The 17,005-nt window shown below is 36.3% G+C and overlaps 1 protein-coding gene and 1 non-coding gene across 2 annotated transcripts in view; one reads left to right on the top strand and one right to left on the bottom strand.

Annotated features, from left to right (window-relative positions):
- CCDC73 (coiled-coil domain containing 73) overlaps nucleotides 1–15,261 on the bottom strand; it is a 122,871-nt gene extending 107,610 nt beyond the window's left edge. Inside the window, exon 1 of the mRNA XM_076002050.1 lies at nucleotides 14,961–15,261. The gene's annotated coding sequence lies outside the window, so the exon portion shown is untranslated. The remainder of the gene's footprint in view (nucleotides 1–14,960) is intronic.
- On the top strand, nucleotides 1,060–1,164 carry LOC142870753 (U6 spliceosomal RNA). The gene has a single exon (XR_012919097.1). It is a non-coding gene; the product is annotated as a U6 spliceosomal RNA (small nuclear RNA).
- Nucleotides 15,262–17,005: the final 1,744 nt, after the last annotated feature.

Raw genomic sequence — 17,005 nt, 5'->3', positions numbered from 1 at the left:
GGAATAGATGCATGCAAGTCACTTAAAATGATAATGGCTAATATTTGTTGAGCACTTCACACATGCAAGACTTTCTTCTAACATTTTATATTTAGTTCTCCAAACAACTTTATAAGACATTTTTACTATTATTATTTCCATTTCTAAATGAGAAAACTGAGGCATAGAGAAGTAACTTGCCCAAAGTTACACAGTAAAGGGTGGAACATAGTAATCTTTTTCCAGAGTTGCACTCTTAACCACTACATTACATTGCCTCTCAAAACTGTGTTTGAGGCCGGGCGCGGTGGCTCACGCCTGTAATCCTAGCACTCTGGGAGGTCGAGGCGGGCGGATTGCTCTAGGTCAGGAGTTCAAAACCAGCCTGAGCGAGACCCCATCTCTACCATAAAAAAATAGAAAGAAATTAATTGGCCAACTAATATATATATATATATGTATATGTGTATATATATATATATATATATATATATATATATATATATATAAAATCAGCCGGGCATGGTGGCTTGTGCCTGTAGTCCCAGCTACTCGGGAGGCTGAGGCAGGAGGATCGCTTGAGCCCAGGAGTTTGAGGTTGCTGTGAGCTAGGCTGACGCCACGGCACTCACTCTAGCCTAGGCAAGAAAGCGAGACTGTGTCTCATAAAAAAAAAAAAAAAAAACTGTGCTTGAGGAGTTTATAATAACAGAAAATATTCGGATTAAGGTTTTGTTAAAAACTAGTATCAGGCTGGGCACGTGTAATCCTAGCACTCTGGGAGGCCAAGGCGGGCGGATTGCTCGAGGTCAGGAGTTCGAGACCAGCCTGAGCAAGAGCGAGACCCCGTCTCTACTAAAAAATAGAAAAAAAATAATTGGCCAACTAAAAATATATAGAGGAAAAAAAAGTTAGCCGGGTATGGTGGTGCATGCCTGTAGTACCAGCTACTCGAGAGGCTGAGACAGAAGGATTGCTTATGCCCAGGAGTTTAAGGTTGCTGTGAGCTAGGCTGACGCCATGGCACTCTAGCCCAGGCAACACAATGAGACTCTGTCTCAAAAAAAAAAACTAGTATCAGTGCTTGCTTTGACAGCACATATACTAAAACTGGAACAATACAGAGAGAATTAGCCTGGCCTGCGTAAGGATGACATGCAAATTCATGAAGTGTTCCATATTTTAAAAAAACTACTATCAACAATAACAAAAGCAGAACTCAGAGTCTTCCAAATAAAGAAAGTGGGTTGAACACAGGTATTTAGTTCCACTCCACTAAAATGACGGTGGGTGATTTAAAGCATATGCCTTAGGACAAAGAGAATGGGAGATGAGACAAAAACAACAAAACTTTGTTTTTTGACAGGCAGATAGAGGAGAAGAAATATATACCAGACCTGAGAAAGCTAAGTCAGCAATAAAAACTAAGACACAATTGGATTTACATCACTCTCTACTCTTTCTCCCCTCCACTGACAACAAAGGGTCTGATGATACCTAGGACCTCTAAAGTTGAAGGTACAGGTGAAGCCAAAAGCAGGATGATTACTTGAAAGTCTATTTAACAGGGTCGACATACCAATTCCCTCTCCCTCTCTAGTTAGCCAGATGACTGCTCCTCCCTCACCTGGACAGAAGATTGAACGTTGTTTTGATGACTAAAATGAGCCTCTGGAATGGGGGATGACAGACACAGTTGAGAAGGGGTGGGAGTGGCTACTATATAGAAAAATTTGTGTAGCAAATGTTGAGACACCCTGCCCCACCAGCCTTTCTCCTCCACAGGGCTCCCACAGCTGCTGACAGCCAAGAAGCTCTTGAGGCACTAGATTGAAGTATGGTCTCTAGGGGATTTGACCTGGATAAGAAAAAAACCATAAATATTAATAATATGACACCAAGAATTTCCTCACAAAATGTTCTAGTCAGATAACCCTAAGATGAAGACCACAGTCAATAAGCCCTATCGATGCATATACAGCTTCCAATTCACTTTTTGGTGCCACATTCTTAAATACAGAGAAGAGAGTTAAAGACCAATTTTTAAGGGAAAGTGTTTAATTTCAATGACAAATACCAAAACAAATTGAAAAATTTAAAAAGCAATTCAAAGGAAGCACAGATTAATATCATAATAATTATATTATGAATATGATTAATATTCTTATGAAGAGATAAGAGTATATTTTATATCTATAGGAAAAAAATGCTACCATAAAAAGAAGAGTCACAGAAAGAAACAGTTCTTTTAAAACATGAAGATAACTGAAATGAAAAATACAATAGAAGGGTTAGAAGACAAAGTTAAAGAAATCTTGCAAAAAAGAGCAAAAAGCCAAAGAAATATAAAATGGAAGAAATAAATTAGAAAATCAAAGGATTAATCCCAAAGATCCAATAACTGAACCCTAGAAGTCCCAAAAAGAGTGAACAGAGAAATTGAAAAAAAAGTCATCAATAATTTTCAAAATAAATTTTCCCAGAATGAAAAAAATTGACATTGCATATTAAAAGAGCCCATCAAATGCCAGCACCAAGACACATCACAGTAAAATAACTGAACACTAGAGAAGATGGAAAGATCCTACAAGCTTCCAGAAGGGAAAAAAATTTTTCATACAAAGATCAAGAATTACATTGAAATTTTCAATATCCACAATGAAAGCTAGAATAAGAAACTAAACCCTCAATTTTAAGGTAAAATGATTACCAGATTGGAATTTTACTAGCCATGTCAAGTGTGAAGACAGAAGATATTTTCAGAAAAGCAGTGTCCAAAACAATTTACCTTCTGTGCTCAAGAAGCTACTTAAGGATTTCTCCAAGAAAGAGGAAGGCATGGGATCCAGGAAACGAAATCCCCTTACCTTCGTCTCTTCAGGCTACTATAATAAAATAGCATAGACTGAGTGGCTTATAAACAACAGAAATTTATTTCTCTCAGTTCTGGAGGCTGGGAAGTCCTAGATCAAAGTGCGGGCAGATTCAGTGTCTATTGAGATCCCACTTCCTGGTTCATAGATGGCCATCTTCTCACTGTATCCTCACACGGTGGAAGGGGTGAGGGAGCTCTCTGGTGTCTCCTTTTTCTTTTTTTTTTGAGACAGAATCTTGCTTTGTTGCCCAGGCTAGAGTGAGTGCCATGGCGTCAGCCTAGCTCACAGCAACCTCAAACTCCTGAGGTCAAGCAATCCTTCTGCCTCAGTCTCCCGAGTAGCTGGGACTACAGGCACGAGCCACCATGCCCGGCTGATTTTTTTGTATATATTTTTAGTTGGCCAATTAATTTCTTTTTATTTATAGTAGAGACGGGAGTCTCGCTCTTGCTCAGGCTGGTTTTGAACTCCTGACCTCAAGCAATCCGCCCGCCTCAGCCTCCCAGAGTGCTAGGATTACAGGTGTGAGCCACAGGGCCCGGCCTGGTATCTCTTTTATAAGGGCACTAACTCCATTTATGAGGGCTCTGCCCTCATGACTTAATCACCTCACAAAGGCCCCCACCTCCAAATACCAACAGATTAGATTTCAAAACAGGTATTTGGAGGCAAAGGAGGAACACAAACATTCAGTCTATAGCAATTCTATACAAGAAAGAGAGGAGGAAAGGAACCCTGGCATGATGGAGGAGGATACCAAGATACACTTATATGAAAAGAGAGATAGTGCAACCAATCCAGATTAGAGTGGTTTATTAGGCTCTGGTATTGCCTCAGCATGATTAAATTAACAGATTACCAACTATTTTTAAATCGCATAACTGAGAAAAGTCTAGGGTTGAATTATAATGAATACATCAAAAAGAAAGCAATAGGAAGAAATAAGATATTCCAAGGTGGTGAGGAAAATAATGATAGTAATATTACAACAGTTCAGCTGTGAATACCATTTATGTAGTCATAATAATATAATTCTAAACACTGATATAATCAAAAGTATGATATAACTATTTGAGGATGGATAGTATGTGAAGGGGGAATGATTAGGACAAAAGATAAAAGAAAGCTAAATCCTCATTTTCCATTATGGGAAGTCATTAGATAATGTGTAAAACTGAAAATCAGGAAGTGTCAATGACAAGCATATTTAAAGATATGGAAGTAAATGTCTAAAGAATGAGCTAAAATAGTTTTAAGTAGTTGCTCTGGAGAGGAGGAAATGGCAGGTGGATCCCTATATTTCTGAACAAAGCTTATAAAAAAGTGTGAGTGATTTTGTCCCTTGCATTCTATTTTTCTATGAAGAGTATAATTAATTTCTACAATGGAGGGGGAAACTTTGAGTATGTTTTAAGTTGGTACAGAATCCTTAGACTAAAATATATAAAATAAGTTTAGTTGCACTCATCATTTTATATGATGAAACAAAACAGAGTAGATTAGATTAATCAGCGATCTTCACAGATGATAAATTTTATAAAACTTTTGTTTCATTATATGTAAATGTAAATACATGTACATATACCAGATCAAAATGTGAAATGGATTTCTGTTTTGTTTTGTTTTGTTTTTTTTGAGACAGTTTCACTTTGTTGCCCAGGCTAGAGTGAGTACCATGGCATCAGCCTAGCTCACAGCAACCTCAAACTCCTGGGCTCAAGCAATCCTTCTGCCTCAGCCTCCTGAAAGGCTGGAACTACAGGCATGTGCCACCATGCCCGGGTAATTTTTTCTATATATATTAGTTGGCCAATTAATTTCTTTCTATTTATAGTAGAGACTGAGTCTCAGTCTTGCTCAGGCTGGTTTTGAACTCCTGACCTAGAGCAATCTGCCCGCCTCAGCCTCCCAGAGTGCTAGGATTACAGGCGTGAGCCACTGCGCCTGGCCTGAAATGCATTTCTTACTGTGGGCCACTGTCAAAAAAGTTTTATAATGCTGTTACAGACAACTTGGCACAGTGAGAAGTGCAGCAGTTTTGAAGTTGTATAATAAAATGTAGATTTTTGTTCTGCACTTTTGAAAAAGACATAAGTATTTCTGTAGATTCCTATGTCAGAATCCACAACAGATATGAATTAAAATTCTCTCTCCTCTTACTAGCTGCGTGACCTCTCTAGATTTCAGTTTCCTCATCTGTATGCCAAGGATAATGATAGTTATTTCAAAGAATGTAAGGATTAAATAAGGTAATGTATATAAAGTCCTGGTTTATAATAGGGGTTCAAAAGCCAGTGAAGATGAAGTATTATTCAGCTACAAGAAACAATGGTGATATAGCACCTCTTGTATTATCCTGGATAGAGCTGGAACCCATTTGACTAAGTGAAGTATCCCAAGAATGGAAAAATAAGCACCACATGTACTCACCAGCAAATTGGTTTTAACTGATCAACACCTAAGTGTACATATAGGAATAACATTCATTGGGTGTCGGGCAGATGGGAGGGGGGAGGAGGGGACGGGTATATACATTCATAATGAGTGTGATGTGCACTGTCTGGAGGATGGACATGCTTGAAGCTCTGACTGGGGGAGAGGCAAGGGCAATATATGTAACCTAAACACTTGTACCCCCATAATATGCTGAAATAAAAAAAATAATAAATAAAACAAAAAGCCAATGAAGAAGAAATAAGAATACTTATATGTATAAAACATGACATGACATTCTGATCATCTAAAAAAGACATACAATATTTCCATTGAAGCTTCATCCATTTTTTACTTTTAACAGATCAAAATATTCTCACATTCCAATAATGCCTTTATTATAGGCATCTGGAAAACTGCATATGCTTTCCCCTATTTTGAACCACAGTTCGAATAAACTCAAACAAAGATTCCATATAGGAAAGTAGCCATTAAAAATGCTGACTATCTTTTAACATTTGGCTTCAAATTGTTACTAATAAACATTTGTAAATAGTTCGTTTATTTATAGTAATTGATAATACTCTTATATATATTTATAATATGTAATAAATATTTGCAGCTATAATAGATACTTGTTATTTATAACAAATATTTTATTATAAATATATATTTTAAAATAAAGCAAATATAATATAAAGTGCTTAAAACATTATCTTGAGATTCATCATATTACTGATTTTATATTTTACAGGTACTGCAGGTTTTAAAATATTTTTTTAAAAGTACATAACAAAAATCTTTTTCACAGTTTAAGAGGTATAAAGGCTTTTATATCTTTGAAGGTATTTATTAAAAATTACATCTTAAATACTCCACAGTAGAAAGTAAGTTAGCCTATAATCCTGATAGGGGTCAGAGTAATAACACAGAATGGACAAATTACACTGTCATTCTACTTAAATTATTTAAGTTATTTAATTTGACCTGTAGATAGTCTCTTGTCTTCTCATCATGCCTGACTTTTAAGTGGGAGGTCTTCATTCATGATGATCCTTTAATGGAAGCAAAGCTTTCTCCATTTAACCCATACTGTTATCAATCATGTACAGGGATAAATGAGCCTGTAAGATTTTGCCAGTATCACAAATGACACTGTGACCTGAGGCCAACATCTTTATTTGCTTCTCCAGTGATTCACTTCAGCAGATATTAACCAATTTTATAATCCATGAAAGGCAAAATTAAAGGACACCATCCATAAAACAGAATAATTCCTATCAGCAACAAAGTGATGTGTGTATTATCTTATAAATTATATGGCCATACACTGTGGTAATGTAATGAAGTAAAGATGGTAATAATCAAATGCCTAGGGCAAACGCTAATATGCATTTAATCACACAGCATGAAGCCATTTGTCACTACAGTTGAATGCATGTGTACATAAAATACATGAGTCACGTCCTTATTGTTATACTTATAACAGCATCAATTTCACACTATCATTTCACATAATAACAATCGGTAGGCTTTGACATTAGCTAAAACATTCAAAGAATATAAGCAAAATTGTCAACAGCTTTACAAATATGAAAAACAATTTGATTTTTCAGTAACTAAAACATTTTCCCCAAAAATTTTGTTAAAGAACTATAACTCCTAAGTTTTTTTCCTTAAATATCACATAAGTTGGTTTAATCACATTGCCTTTTATTCTTAGGAATATTCTTATGACTTGAACCACATGCCAAATCAGTCTTATAAGCATATTTCCTTCATAAGTAATTATGAAGGAAGTAATTATATACTATTATTAGTATTCAAATGCAAAATATGAATGACATTTGTCACAAAAAGTGAATCTTTGTGTGCAAAATTATTTTCCTTAATTATACACAAGCTGGTGTATGTGTAGAGTGACAAAGATTAAGAAAAACTATGATTAAGAAAAAATGTGATCTAAAAACATAAAAACACTAATTATCTGATCTTGGATTACTACAGGATTCATTGGGAACCTTCTTAACTCCATCAACACCCTTTGTGATCTAACGATATTATAAATATTACATTTCCGAATGTGTACCCTCTCTAAAACTAAAGGACTATAAGGTCTTTAATGTCCCATATAGCACAAATGCCAAACTGGACATGATTACATTTACACTCATCATATTCTTTCTTGTACAGTAACAGTTGCGTTAGCCACTATATTGTAAACTCCTTGACCAATTACAAGTCTTACTTTTGTATTCTCACACTGCCAAATATAATAATTTACGAAAGGCAAGCACTCAATTATTAACAATATTTGTTGCATTGTATATTGCACTGAATTGAATAGATCACTCAGATCCTTTGGAAAAGGCAGTAAAATACTTGTAAACCCAGAATCAAAGAAGGCAGTGTGTGCAATCAAAGTGTGATAGACAAACTTTTAGAAAGCTATCACAAAGCCAGAAAGACCTAAAAGGAATAATTATGTAATGAAGGAAATGGAAATGTGTCCATATATGGATTTTTTAAATTAGGCTTCTTATATAGACACAATAAAGAATAACAGTGATAGAATTCAATAACTATTTCTGGTTAAGAAACTACAAGTGGGCCGGGCACGGTGGCTCACACCTGTAATCCTAGCACTCTGGGAGGCCGAGGCGAGTGGATTGCTCAAGGTCAGGAGTTCGAAACCAGCCTGAACAAGAGCGAGACCCCGTCTCTACTATAAAATAGAAAGAAATTAATTGGCCAACTAATATATATAGAAAAAATTAGCCGGGCATGGTGGTGCACGCCTGTAGTCCCAGCTACTTGGGAGGCTGAGGCAGGAGGATCGCTTGAGCCCAGGAGTTTGAGGTTGCTGTGAGCGAGGCTGACGCCACGGCACTCACTCTAGCCTGGGCAACAAAGTGAGACTCTGTCTCAAAAAAAAAAAAAAAACTACAAGTAATACAAATTTGAGTTAATAGTCTTTACCCTCCACCTATTTATAGTCTAGAAAGGTGGATAAAGTACATATTCAAGTAAGTATGATAACACATATTCAAGTAAATATGATAACACCAGCCATGATATAAAAGACACAGTAGATGAACAAAAAAAGGTGCTGTAAGTGTTCAAAGAGTTCAAAGTCACAGTGTACAAGCCTCATTCACACCATCTAGAAAATAAGGATGCTAAACTAAGTTTAATTTTTTGTTAATTTGTAAATATATTGTCTCATTGCAAAAACAGTTGTAAGTACAATAGCAAATTAGAGTAGATGGTGTCTAGTATAATTTTCACTATAAAATTCTGATTTAATTAACCTATGGAGAAGAGATTTTAGGCTTCTGAGAATTCAAGAAACAGTTCACAGAGAAGGATTTGAAACAGAGACCCTGAGCAAGGGGAAACTGCATTTGGCTGAAGTATAAGAAGATTAGTTGTTACTAACTTTTTTCATTAATATAAACTGTTTTGGAGAGTAGGAGGTCATTGATGAGCAGTTTTCAAAATAGGAGATGCAAAGTAAGATATAAGATAGTAGTTTAAGGTCGTAAGTAAGTAATCAAGGAAATGTAGAGCATAGGAGAGAAACTCAAACATCTTACATTATGTAGAAAGAAGCCAAAAAGATCAAGCAATTATATATGAAAAAGAGGGGATAATAAAAGAAGTGAGGTTTGAGAGTTGACTAGAGGGGAATTGTATAGAAGATGAATGCTTGGCCTGGGGGGGGGGAGGAGTAACACTCTTCTCTTTCTTTGAAAGTAGAATGAAGAATAAGTGAAAGGGCCAAGATACAAAGACCATTGAGTTCCAAAAAAAAAATAATAATAGATTATAAAATCAAGTGTAAACCTGATCTTATTAAATAAACTTCAAAATGCTAGAACTAAGGAGAACCTTAAAGGCTAAAAATATTAATATAAACAAAAACGGAGACAGAAAGAGAATTCATTTATTCATTCAACAAATATTTATTGAGCCCCTTCTATATTCAAAATGTAATGATTTTAAAATATATACCCTGTTTTCAAGGAACTCTGATAGAGAGATACAGATTTACAAAAATAATTATAATGTGATCATGTGCAATGGTGGAGATCTGTGAAAAGTATTATGGTAGCACAAAGACGGGGCTTCTAATCCAGCACGAGAAAAATCAGGCATGGCTTGGGAAGGTCAGACTTTCTAAAGAAGGTGACTTCTGCGCTGAGATTTACAATCTTAAAATGTTAAGATGTTAGTAAAATGAAAAATCAGATAAGGACATTAAGAACATAAGACATAACAGCATAAGCAAAGTCACAAATGGAAGAAATATCACTTTAAACGAGAAGATTGGAGTCTAACATGTAAGGCTGGGAGAAGATAAGATGAGGCTTGAGAAGCACACAAGTCTTAGAAGGGGTTTTAAGCCATGTCAAGGAGCTTGAACTAACACCTTAACACATTCTATTCTCTCATATGGAATGCTTTGCCCGATATCCTCTGTTTAAACATTTAAAAATCAGATAAAATTTCATCTCCTCTGTGAAGCTTTTCTTATGAATTCTACTCATGCCAAATTCTCCTTTTCTGAACCATATTTATTGTCCAAATCATATGATTAGCACTTTATTGTATATATTGCTCCATTCTCCTGTGTATTTCACATATTTTGCACTTTCTTTTGTCAATTTGTAATACTGACATAAATGATCCTATTTTTTCTTGATTGTTTCATGTTTAAAGAAGGTTTATTAAGCTCCAAGTAGGAAATAAACCTTGGGAGCACCAGGGACACTGATAAATGTTTTATTAAATTACTATAAATTATATAAAATTATGAGAAACATTTTGAGTTTCTTAAAAGAAAATACACTATTACGAGTAAAATATTCTCTATTCACAGTAAAAATCATTACCAAATTTCTACTTGTTTTAAGAGAAGTGAGGATTTCATATATAAGTTTTAGAAATTAGAAATACTTAAACTAAACATGAGCTGTCTGATATGCATGAAGAGAATGAGAGTATTAGAAAGTCTCTCCATAAGGATCATCATAAAACCCTAACATGAAATAAACTACCAAACATGCTATATATACTAAGGCACCATAATAGATACCTTTGAATCAAGTACATAAACACTAATTTTGGCCATCTTACAAATAAAATATAGGAAAATCCTTTAAAGACTCCGTAAAACACTTATAACTAAACTCCAAATTTTTCCAAACGTGAAACAAAATAAAATGCCAAAATGTCTTAATAAAAAGTGATTCTTTTAAAAAAGCTAGAAATGTATTGCTCATTAAACTTAAATTTAAAATAAGCTTTAGTTTTATATGAAATTAACCAGTGCTAGAGAGTTTCATAAAAGCTTTTCTTACTATTAACAGAAAATTTCCATGGGTCATAAGAAAATTAGGAAAGCTGACTGGCCCCTGATGCATTTCTCTATCCTATTGAGATTAGCAAATAAATGAATTATGAAAACAATGTAAATAACTTACAATTAAAAATTCTACCTGGGCCGGGTGTGGTGGCTCACGCCTGTAATCCTAGCACTCTGGGAGGCTGAGGCGGGCCGGATTGCTCGAGGTCAGGAGTTCGAAACCACCCTGAGCAAGAGTGAGACCCCGTCTCTACTATAAATAGAAAGAAATTAATTGGTCAACTAACATATACAGAAAAAATTAGCTGGGCATGGTGGTGCATGCCTATAGTCCCAGCTACTTGGGAGGCTGAGACAGCAGGATTGCTTCAGCCCAGGAGTTTGAGGTTGCTGTGAGCTAGGGTGAGCCACGGCACTCACTCTAGCCTGGGCAACAAAGTGAGACTCTGTCTCAAAAAAAAAAAAAAAAAAAAAATTCTACCTGAATGTTCACCTAAATATACATTACAACAAAAGTATTTCTGCCTTAACTATCTACATGACCATTTCCAAAGTGTGTTCTAAGGGGCACAAGGTCCACAAGATATATCTCTAAAAATAGGTTCCACAGTCAAATAAACTGGGAATATGTTTCATACCAACTCCCCATCTTAAGAATTAATATTCCCTGTGGCTCACGCCTGTAATCCTAGCTCTTGGGAGGCCGAGGCGGGCGGATTGCTCAAGGTCAGGAGTTCAAAACCAGCCTGAGCAAGAGCGAGACCCCGTCTCTACTATAAATAGAAAGAAATTAATTGGCCAACTGATATATATATAAAAAAATTAGCCGGGCATGGTGGCGCATGCCTGTAATCCCAGCTACCCGGGAGGCTGAGGCAGAAGGATCACTCGAGCCCAGGAGTTTGAGGTTGCTGTGAGCTAGGCTGACGCCACGGCACTCACTCTAGCCTGGGCAACAAAGCGAGACTCTGTCTCAAAAAAAAAAAAAAAAAAAGAATTAATATTCCCATTAGCATAGTTAGAACCTACTTAACCCATATTTCCCAACTTTACCTTGACCATGAAACACTTTATTTCATAATTCATAAACCAAACTAATATTCTGGGGAACATGTACTCCAAAGAACATACTTCAGGATTTTAATCTACAAAATTATTGTATGTTCTTCCTTCCCTAGTGCCCTGAAATGATTACGAAGAATAATTTCTGCTGGGGGGGGCATGGTGGCTCATGCCTATAATCCTAGCACTCTGGAAGGCTGAGGTGGGAGGGAGGATTGCTTGAGCTCAGGAGTTACATACCAGCCTGAGCAAGACCAAGACCCTTCTCCACTAAAAACAGAAAAATTAGCTGGGTGTTGTGGCGCGTGCGTGTATAGTCCCAAATACTTGGGAGGCTGAGGCAGGAGGATCCCTTGAGCCCAGGAGTTTGAGGTTGTAGTGAGCTATGATGATGCCACTGCACTCTACCTGAGGTGACAGAGTAAGACTCTGTCTCAAAAAAAAAGGAATAATTTCCCAGTAAGCAACATTGTTTCATTCAACTGTAACCAAAACTGAGAAAAGAACATTACCTGTCAATCTTTGTTACCAATACATCAATCTCTTTCTTCAACTACAGCCCTTACACAATTTCCCAAGGTATACTCCATTAATAAGTGCTTCATCAAAAAATGGGATCCCATGATAGTAAAACTGTGGACTTTGATTCACTCGTGAGTCAAGAAACCAATGTAAGAGGCAGGGTGTGATGGTTCATGCCTGTAATAGCAGCACTTTGAGAGGCCAAGGCAGGAGGACATGTGCCTGTAATCTCAGCTACTGGATAAGTTGAAGCAGGAGGATTGCTTGAGCCAAAGAGTTTGAGATTGCAGTGGGCTATGAAGACACCACTGCAGTCTAGCTCCAGCAACAGAGCAAGACTCTGTCTCAAAAAAGTAAAAAACAAAATCAATGTAATGAGTCTTGAACAAAATATTTTTAAATGAAAAGCTAGACTAGAAAAAAATAAAATAGAAAATATAACAGTACATTGCTTATGGTAAAGGTAAATATTGCCTCACGTGTATTTTATTTCAGGTGTATATACATATACTTGTACTAGCCTACATGTAAAATATATTTCATAATGTGGACTATAATCAAAAAAGTTCAGGAACGCTATTTCAAAAAAAGCTGGGCTAAAGAAGTTTCTTTATTGCAGAACATTTTAGAGTCTTTAATAAATTCCAAGAGCATTTCTGGCCACAAGAACCTTTTTTTATTGAAGCATCTCAGAGGACTAGTGCTCCTTGGAACACAATTTAGGAAATACTGTCTTTTGGAAACAGTACACCTTCAACTGTCTTGAGGCACATTATATAAAACAATGCTCAATTCTCACCTCCTTCAGAATACCCACAATCATATTTCTCATCTTAATTGCAGCCATCCTTCATAATTTAGTCAAACTTACATAATCTGAATTTGGTTAGCACAAAGAAGTGGTTAAATACTTGGGTTTTAATTCTAGCTCTACCACTTACTGGCTGTGTAGTTATCATCCTTGCATTGTTATTTAATCCTTCCCACAATTTTCTCATGTGGTTTAAGAATAACATGAATACTTATGTCACAGGTTTTGGGGTTTGTTTCTTAGGATTAAATGAGATAATGTACATAAGTCATTTATTCCAGCTCCTGGAATGTAAAGGGCATTCAACATATGATATCTATTACTATCAGAATAGCACTATCACACCACCAGTACAGTTATTATGAAATACACAGAGCTAAAGAAACTATTAATATAATAAAAACGCTGTGCTGCCGCCTAGTGGGCACTGTGATTTAAAAAATGGATAATTAGGTTTCTCACACTACAGAATGAAGCAGTATAAAAATTACAATATTTTCTCAAGCTACATTAGCACAATTTATAATCATCACAGTGAGGAATTTAAATTTTCAAAATTTAATAACTACCTCAAGGCCACCCTGAAACCAGGGAGGGTAAGAAATGGCTAGAGAACTGAAGGACTACAGAGCAAACTCCACCCACATAGTATTTGCTGATTTTCAGGTTAGAATATTTCTTTTTTTTTTTAATTTTTCATTTTATTTTGTGTTTTACCAATCTGGGTGCTGCTGAGAAGTTAGAATATGTCAATAAGTATTTTTCCTTCAAGGTACAAAATAAAGAAAGCCATAGGAATTTATCAAAACTAAGGCAAAAATAGCAAATAATCAAAAGTTAGAGGATCTCAATTAATCTTCTAAGTGAAAGATGCTTGCTGGAAACTTCACATTTTCTTTCTAAATGGAATGTAGTGATTATAAAGGTTCCCAAAAATGCCTTAAAAGGGCCGGGCGCTGTGGCTCACGCCTGTAATCCTAGCTCTTGGGAGGCCGAGGCGGGCGGATTGCTCAAGGTCAGGAGTTCAAAACCAGCCTGAGCAAGAGCGAGACCCCGTCTCTACTATAAATAGAAAGAAATTAATTGGCCAACTGATATATATATAAAAAATTAGCCGGGCATGGTGGCGCATGCCTGTAGTCCCAGCTACTCGGGAGGCTGAGGCAGAAGGATCACTCGAGCCCAGGAGTTTGAGGTTGCTGTGAGCTAGGCTGACGCCACGGCACTCACTCTAGCCTGGACAACAAAGTGAGACTCTGTCTCAAAAAAAAAAAAAAAAAAAAAAAAAAAAAATGCCTTAAAAGTTAACACTTATTTCCAAAAGCAAAGTGAGTGGAAGATTATGACAATAACATAAATAATTTTTATGAAAAATTTATATCTATGATTTGGCATTATCTGGATTAGCAGGACAGTCATTTCAGTCCCAGGGAAATTCCATTTAATTTACTTGTACAAGGCACTTCAGAAGGAATAAAATTACCAGACGAATAAAGAAAAAAATAGAGAAATTTCCTTGGAGATTTACACACTTGCAAGACTGTTCATTGCGCTAGAAGAAATTTATTCTTTGAGATGGGGTCTCCCTCTGTCACCCAGGATAGGATGATCTGAGCACAAGTGATCCTCCCACCTCTGTACTATACTTAAAAAGATTCTGAAAAAAAAAAAAAAAAAACATTCTGCAAAGTAACATCCACCAAAGAAAGTCGAGATTCACCAGTAACAATTTGAAATGTTAAAAACGCTGAGCACCAGAATTGTTTGAAATTTTTCACAAGAATGACCAATATTATCACATCGCATTCATAAGACAAATACCAGGTTTAAAACAAAAACAAAAAACACGTAAGGCACATGTATAGAACGTGCTTCCCTATGATTAATAAACAAGATTCTTATCACTAACCTGTAACCTTGATACCGTTTCATGAAAAGCAAAGAGAAGTCTGTACAAAGAGATCAAGACGGTGGCCAGAGGTGCCAGCTTATTCTGGATTGCAATGGAAGATTCTAGACACAACACGACAGTGAGGAGACTCCAGGAAACGCGGCCCCTCGGCAGCCAGAGCCGCGGAAGAGTAAGTCAGGCAACCAGAGGTGCAGGGCAAATCATTAAGTGGACCCTGGGTGAAAAGATTAGGGCGCTTCCTAAACAGCCCAGTAAAAAACTAGTCAGCTCCAAATTACCTCAGGGAAGCGTCTTCGGTTGCTGCAGGAGCTTCCGAGCTTCCGATTGACCTTTTCCCCTCTGCCCTAGGGCACTTCCGGTTTAGGGCTAAACAGTCATTAGCTGAGGATGAGTGGGAAACCGTGAGGATCTGGGGCAACACGTGATTGATTTTTTTTTTTTTTAAAGATACAAGCTCCTGAAAAGATCTTTCCGGATGTTTAATGCTTTTCTTTAACACACTTACTGCCACACAACAACAAAAAAAAAAAAAAAAAAAAAAAAAAAATTTTTCCTGGGGATCATGATGTTTTATTAGAAAAATAGAATAAAAACTTTGAAAACAAAATGATCCTTTCTAATTTAATGAAAAATTTGTTATTTTTCATTGTTTTCTGTGCAAGAATTATAAGCAACTTGAAAAATAGTTCACACAGCTCCCAAAGTAAAGAGATGTGTGAGTAATATATGCTTCACAAGGCCCCAGGCTCAAAACTAGCATGAATTAAATACAACTCACATGGCAGTTAATGTGTTAAGTAAAACATTTATTGGCTTATGAAGCCATGTTAAAAAAAAAAAGTCTTTAGGGCTGAGCATGGTGGCTCACACCTGTAATCCTGGCACTTTGGAATGCCAAGATAGGAGGATTGCTTGTCCTCAGCAGTTTAAGACCAGCCTGAGCAACATATCGAGACCTCTTCTCTACAAAAAATAGAAAAATTAGCTGGGAGTGGTGGTGCGCACCTGTAGTCACAGATACTGGGGAGCCTGAGGCAAGAGGATCACTTGAGCCCAGGAGAATACCTGTGGGAAACAATCGAAACTGTATAGATAAGGACAGGAGAGAGGGAGAGACTTTTCATCGTATACCTTTTTATGCTTTTTGATGTCTGAATCATGTGAATGTGTTATCTGTTTAAAAAATTAAATGTTGCTTATTTTTTTAAAGTGAAATATTAAAGAGAAAAGAAACTGTAGCTCTAATTATACTGGTTATCACACTTATTCCAGCACCTAACTAGCAATATATTTCAATATGTTACATTAAATATTCATTCAATATGAACATAATATGTTTCAGGCCTACATAGTTTTTGCCTGCTACCCAAATCCGAAAGAAATGGTTCCTGCCCTCAAAATTTTAACCACATTTCTAAGTAAAAATCTTTTTGGAACTCTTTTTACTCCCTCCCTTCCTTCATGCCTTTGCCCAAATATCATCTTACTAGGGTGACTGTCCCTGCCTACCCTTAGTAACACCCACACATGTCCCCTATTTTGCCCCACCTTACATTATTCTCCATAGCACGATCACCATCTAACTTCGTTTGTTGATTGTCTATAGAACACAAACTCCATGAAAGCAGAGATGAGTTTTGTTCACTTTTGCATACCAGATTGTAGCACCATGTCTGGTATACAAATGCCAAATAAATTGCAATGAATGAATGGATGGGATATTATTATCTTTCATTTGGTATATACTAACCATTACAGCTATACTCTAATAAGTAATATTTACTGGTAATTTATAATTGTGCCAGACAATGAGCTAAGTGTTTTACATACATTATCTCATTTTAGTCTCCACAACAATCCTGTTACTAAATACTTTTTGCATATAAGGAAACTAAGTCGTAGGTAGGTTAATGAGTTGAACTTAATGACCTCTGGATCCTTTTCTAACTCTATAAGGTTTTCTCAATGATCAGTGCTATGATTTGAATGTTTTTGTCTCCTCCAAAATTCATGTTGAAATTTAATCCCCAAAGCAACAATAT

This window comes from Microcebus murinus, chromosome 4 (genome assembly GCF_040939455.1).
Source record: "Microcebus murinus isolate Inina chromosome 4, M.murinus_Inina_mat1.0, whole genome shotgun sequence".
NCBI lineage: Eukaryota > Metazoa > Chordata > Mammalia > Primates > Cheirogaleidae > Microcebus > Microcebus murinus.
The sequence above is the reverse complement of the archived record's forward strand: the minus strand, read 5'-3'. Positions and strand labels throughout refer to the sequence as shown.